At 44.4% G+C, this 6,802-nt stretch overlaps 1 pseudogene; it reads right to left on the bottom strand.

Moving 5' to 3' along the window:
* On the bottom strand, positions 1 to 1,176 carry LOC132781491 (galactosylceramide sulfotransferase-like; annotated as a pseudogene).
* Between the last annotated feature and the right edge of the window lie 5,626 nt (positions 1,177 to 6,802).

Here is a 6,802-nt window from a genome sequence, read left to right as displayed (position 1 = left end):
CTACCACTTGAGGAACTCCCACACTCTGCTCCAGAGCTTGCTGATCCACAGGTTGATTCCTAAGTCCGTCAGGTACTGGATCTCTGGAGTCAGCATCTTGCGGCACAGTTTGCGGTGCTTCTTGTGGATGTGCTTCTTGAGGTTGTAGCCCAGGATGGACTTCTCACCCAGGGGCTGCCAGGGCTGCATGGCAGACTCCTGGATGGCTTTAGCATCCATGGGGTGGCCCCCGTCAATTCAGATATGGGTCATCCTCTTGTTCTTCTCCTGGAGATGGGCCACATCTTTGGCCATTCACTCCCTTCCTTAGGCCTCCACCTTGCACCTGAATGTAGCGTTGAAGTGCCGGTAGAGCTTGAAGGCAATGAGGTTCCAGGTGGTGGCCTTTTGGTAGAGCTCGTCTGTCAAGTGGGAGACGGTAGAGTCCTTCTGGGCATTGAGCTTGAAGTAGAGGACATCCTCCAGCTCCCAGCAGAGCAAGTACTTGAGGAGAATCAGGAACTCGTCAAAGTACTCCAGCAGCATGACCAAGTGGAAGCGCTGGTCGATCTCTTGGATGGACTGCTCCACCCGAGGACTGTTGGGGTTCAGGGTGTTATCATAGCCCAGGTCAAAGAAGAGGAGGTTCTGCAGTTAGTGAGAGTTGAAGCCCTTGGGGTTGTAGTAGTGCCAGGGGTCCCGCAGGAACTTGGTCAGCTTGTCCTCCCCAGAGAGCTTCCAGGTGAAGGGAATGAGGCGCCTGAAGTAGTGAAAGGAGGACTCAAAGAGGTATGCCTGCTCCCGCATCACAGTCACAAAGGTGGCACTGGGTGGCAGCAGTGTGCGCACCTCCTCATATTGGAAGCGTATGTGGTTGCAGAAGATGTTGAAGCACATGCCAGGGTGGTAGTCCCGCACCTGGCTACGCTCGAAGGAGGATGGGTAGTAGAAATCGTTGCGGCCATTGGGGAAGGCAAACTTGAGGTGGTGCTTCTCCCCAAAGCGTAAGAAGATGTTGAGGATGGTGCTGCTACCTGTCTTCTGTGTCTTCATGAACATGATGTCCCGCTTGGGGAGGCACCTGCCTTCCCTGCAGCCTGCCAACTTATAGTTCCAAAACGCCAAAAGTTCAAAACGCCGAAATGCCCAAACTTCTTTCCTAAGCACAGTGCCAAGGACCAGATCCCTGTTTTCCATACAGCAGAACCTGACTCAAAATCTGCACAAAATCCAAGACTCCAAAACTGTACTTCTTCCTCTTCCCTTGAGAAAAAAGCCCAAAGTGATCAGATTGCTCCTGTGCACATCTGCTACTCTCCATAGTACACTATCTCTCTCCTTCCCATGGAGCAGAGCATAGCAGGTGGAACAATCTCCTCAGGTCTGCCACACTTTGAGCATTATTAGACTGAGTGTTTTATATTAATATTCTGCTGATGTAGTCCCAAAGTTGTAAATCAATGATAGATGTCTTCCATCCTGGTTCCATCTCAGTTTCCTGGCCAGATGTTGATTCTTCTTGATTGGTGTTGACAAGCACAAGGCTTGTGTTGACTTCCTTCTTAACATAAGGAATGTTGCAAACATTTCTGCTATCACTGTCCAAGTTCTTATCAGAGTTTATTTTTAATTTCTCATTAGCAACTTTTAATTATAGTCCATCAAGCAGGTAGTTAGTCATTGCAGGCCTTAATATTATACTGGTGTCTCCAAAATTATTAGCTCCATCCATACATTCATCTTCCATTCTTCCATTCATTCCCACACATCATATTAAATTCACATCTATCAAATCTGCACATTGAATTTCTCATTACACAGAGACACGCGATTGGAAGTATAAATCTTCATTAAGTGGCCAACTGCTTGGTTTGGGGTGGGAATCCTGGCTTCCCACCCCAAACTTCAGGCCTGTATTTTCACCTCATGCTAGACCGAATGTTGGGCCCTTCCTGGAAGAGGCTGTTTGCTTTGCTGCCACAGGGGCTGCCATTTTCTACAGTGTTTGAGAAGTGCCAGGTCCTGTTTGCTCAGGCTCATAGTCCAGATCCCTGAAAGGCACAGAAATTAAGCAGTCACTCTCTCTCAGCCATAGGGTAAGATACACACACTCAGATTAAACATAAACATTCATTACATTACTTGTATTCATTACTGTGAATATTCTGGCAGTGTCTTTTAGGGCTGTGCTTTTTCTTATGCCAAGCCTCATCCATTTGGGGCATTGTCATCCCAAAAACCTCTGTAAGGAAAACTTAAGTTAAAATACACTTTATGATGTTTCCAGGTATATAACAACTGTGATAATTTGTGCTTGCTTTAAAAGTTTATACAGGGTGAGGCAGCATAACTTCCTTTTTTAAAATGCGTGCCATTCAGTCGGTTGAAGATGTAGCAGAGCACTAGTGGTCTTGTTCGAGAGGTGGGAGTATAAAGTTTTGTCCTGACACAGTTTAGCCGTCATCATGCGTTGAAACAGTGAGGAGCGTGCTTTTGCCGTTGAGGCCTAATTTCAAGCGGATTTGGAGTGGCTGGCCCGCTCTCCCCTTGTGATTTTTTTCTATGGGTTTTTTTGAAATCCCGTGTTTATGTGAACTGTCCAACTGTCCAGGAAGAAATTGCCAACATAACACCTGCTATGCTGGCAAGAGTAATGACAAACGCCAGAAATCGGTTTACTCAGTGTATGGAGAATGGGGGATGTCACCTACCTAATTTGATCTTCAAAACTACATAAAACAAAACTTTAGGTATGCTCCTAAATTATATTTAAAAAGTCTGATTCATACAATGGGTTTTATTAAGTTTTGAAAAAAGGAAGTTATGTTGTCTCACCCTGTACTTTAATATCTCCTAAACTATCAAGTATTTTTTGAATAATTAGATTAAAAGTATTTGATGTAGTTTCTAAAAAATTTGATATGTATGGGCCATTGATATTGATTTTTATATATGCCAATTTAAAGTGTGTGTGTGAATACACACACACACACAATACAAGTGAAAATGTGTATGTGTGTTTGTGGAGGAAGTGTCCACTTACACAGACAGGCTACTGCCTCCACAAACAGCTTTAACCCACAGTTAAACCACCAAAGCCCTCCCTCGAAGGACAGGTTACAGAGGGTGCCATGAACACGTCTCCCAACCCTTGACAATGTCCTCCCCAAACACCATACTGTCCCCCACCCAAGGAATGTTTTCATTTGGGGACAATTTCTGCTGCTAATATGAGAGGTCATATTAATGGAGCACAGGCAATTATATTGCAGAAGTATCTGATGGCTGTCTACCGCATTGTAGTCAGTGGTTTGTGGTTTGCTCTTCTCCGCACTCGCATGTTGGTGACTCCACTTTTTAGCCCCATTTCTGAAGATTGGCTCTGCATCTTGTGGTGCCAGAGCGCAGTCTGGTCAGTGCCTTCCAGCTCACCCAGTTTTCTGTGTGCCCAAAGGGAAGTCTCTAAGATCGTCCGGGGAGGCCCTGCTCTCAATCCCGCCAGCCTCACAGGCACGGCTGGCGGGGACGAGAGACAGGGCCTTCTCAGTGGTGGCCCCTCAGCTGTGGAACGCCCTTCCCGCAGACATTAGGCCGGCCCCCTCTCTGCTGACGTTCAGAAGAAGAGTGAAGACCTGGCTCTTTGAACAGGCGTTTAATTAAGCAGTGCAATTAACTGATTGATCTTGGAACTTGGAATAATGGACGAGGAAATCGGATTATGACTTTACTGATGAGACGTGATGGGTTAGTTATATGGATGTATTGACGTTATATTGATGTATTGATGTGCTGTTATATTGATGTAGTTGCCTTAGTTACTGTTTTTAAATGCTAGTGTTGTGCACTTTGTATATTGAGCTGGTTGTAAACCGCACTGAGTCGCCTACGGGCTGAGAGAGTGCGGTATACAAATAAAGTAAATAATAAATAATTGTGTTTATACCATGATATCTATGCATTTTGTACTTTATGTGTTTATTATATAGACGAGTGAGTACACCCGGTTGGGCCTTTAAGAGAGAGTTTCTCTAACATATGCTTGAATGATAAAATGTACATTAATATTTCTGCTTAGACATTATGATATTTCTACATAGACAACTAGAACCAGCTTGAACATGAGTGTTTTGATATTTTATTTCCTTTATGCTTTTTCCCAGGTTGGTCCAGGTACCGGGCGTTCTTTCCCGATCGGCTTCCTTTCCAACAGGAGGAGGCAGCAGGACTCCAACTCCCATCACCCCATGTCAAACTCAAGAAGGTGTTGATAGAAATGGCTCTCGTTCATTGTGGGGTATAGTCGTAGGCCTCCAGGTCCTGGTGGACTATTCTGCTGGGGGAGGATGGGAGGGACAATCCAACCACACTTGAGCCATTCCTACCCGATTTGTGATTTGTAACACTCTGTATAACCTAAGGGTCTGAATGATTCTATTTCATTTCAGTGTTTCATGTGAGCTGGCACATGCCTCTTAAAACAAGTTTCTCTTTTGAGTAACTTACTATTGCAAACTGGAACACACCCACACTGACAGCTATAAGATTCTAGTTTTGAATATATTTTTTTACTTTTAATAATTGCTTTCCTTACTATGTTTAGTCACTGAATGTGTTCCCTTTAGGCAGAGGCGGCCCAAGGTAATTTTCAACTGTAAGCAAACAGTATTTCCGCCCCCCCCCCCCCCCCCCCAACCAATCACTGATATATATTTTCTGTTCGTCGTGGGAGTTTTGTGTGCCATATTTGGTTCAATTCCATCACTGGTGGAGTTCAGAATGCTCTTTGGTTGTAGGTGAATTATACATCCCAGTAACTACAACTCGCATATGTCAAGGTCTATTTTCCCCCAAGAGTGCCTCAAGAGCGCCCCTGGGCACAATCAACTATACTGCAAATGCTTACTTTACGTAATGGGTTGAGCCGCCCCTGCCTTTAGGTCCTCATCATTGTTTACCTTCATATATTGACTTTACTTGAAGAATTGTCCACTTTACAAAACTTACTATTTTGGATTTCTACTACCACCTGAAGAAGACTGCATATAGTCGAAACCAGTTGTGGTTGACAAACTGTGGATTTTGAAAAAGGACTGATAAACTGTGTGTTGCTGTGAACAAACTTTAACAAAATATGGTCTACAAACGGATCTATTCAACTGTAGGAATCAGCGGTGTATCTACATTAAGAAGCTCTGGATTAAGAGACTTGTAAAAAGGTTTACAAACTTTGTATTGTTATTGATAAATTTATTTTCAAAAGAACCTTAAAACAGCTCTGTAACATTTTGCTGTAAGAATTGGTTGTTTATACCACATAAAAATAGTTTTGGGTTTAGAGAATTGTATCTAGTATAATTTGTACTAGATGCCTATATAATGAATGTTGTAGCAATTAAGCAAAGACATAATATACATTATTGCAATTATATAATTGTTTTACTTTTGTTCTTAGGGACAATCCAACCACACTTGAGCCATTCCTACCCGATTTGTGACTTGTAACACTCTTCACTCGGCTGCACTCTGCACAGGCTCAGGGGCACTTTCCCTTTCTGTGTATGATTCCTCAAACAACCAGTGGCAACAGCTGCAACCAGTTCAGGAAAACTCCCACTGTGTAACACTATGAGTTTTATTCTTGGGTTAGAATTGTAATTTCCTAACTGGTTCTATCATGAAAATATGGGAAAAGTGTATTAAACTGCAAACATCATCCTGCAGCACATTTGGCTCTCATTTTTCAGTGACTCTCTCATTGAGTCTGAACCCATGCAACATAGTTTGTGCCACCAAAATGAAGTTTCTAGAGTAGAACAACAACTTTCAAAGTAAGTACGACACAATAAAACAAAAAGGACACTTTCAAACCAGAAACAGATCCCCCTCCTGGCCAATTTTGCTACATAGTGCTAGGTGATCCTGTGCAGCCTTGCACTGGATCCCATTAGGTTTGCTTCTGAGTAGGTAACAGAGGAGGCAGGCATGTAGCGGGGGGGGGGGGGGGGGGCTCGGGGGGCTTCAGCCCCCCCCCCCGAAATTCTCATGGTGGTTCGCGAAAAGGCCTTACTGGTGCATTATTTAAACTGTTATGTTTATTCGTATCATGATCCGATCACCATACTCAATATATCTCATATGCATGGGGGTATTATTGGGGTAATGATACAAAAGGTTTGCTAGGCTAGACCCTCTTTCACTCAGACTCAGCCCCCCGAAACTCAGCCCCCCCGAAACCCCCCCTGAAAAAAATTCAGCCCCCCCCCCTCCCCGAAACGAAATCCTGGCTACGGGCCTGAGAGGAGGCCTTCCCTTTGACCAAGATAGGTATTGCTTAAAGAAATGCTTCAGGCAGGGCTGGGAATGGCTAGACTACAACTCCCACCATTCCTCAGCTTTGCCTGGAGTTCATAGGAAGTGCGATTAAACACTCCCCCCCCCCATAAAGAACTGTATTAGCCGACCTCCCTTTCAAGTTCTCTACATATTTGATAGCGATATGTGTTTATATCCGTGTGACCCTATATATTCCCGAGAGCTTTTTGAGCCAAGGGATGCCAGAAATGGGCTTGCCAGTGCCTTTAAAAAAAAAGAAATAGAGCCTGGTCTTTGTTGGTGGTCTCCCACCCAAATGCCAACCAGGGCTTACCCTGCTTAGCTTTTAAATAAGACCTTTGGGGTATTCTTTAACCCATGTAGCCCCCAGTGCTGCAATGGATTAAACTTCTGTGCTGGCAGGACTGAAGACCAATACGTTGGAGGTTCGAATCCGGGGACAGTGTGGATGAGCTCCCTCTGTCAGCTCCGGCTCCCCATGAGGGGTCAT

The sequence above is a fragment of the Anolis sagrei genome, chromosome X, assembly GCF_037176765.1.
Source record: "Anolis sagrei isolate rAnoSag1 chromosome X, rAnoSag1.mat, whole genome shotgun sequence".
NCBI classification, from domain to species: domain Eukaryota; kingdom Metazoa; phylum Chordata; class Lepidosauria; order Squamata; family Dactyloidae; genus Anolis; species Anolis sagrei.
This window is presented reverse-complemented; position numbering and strand designations above follow the sequence as displayed.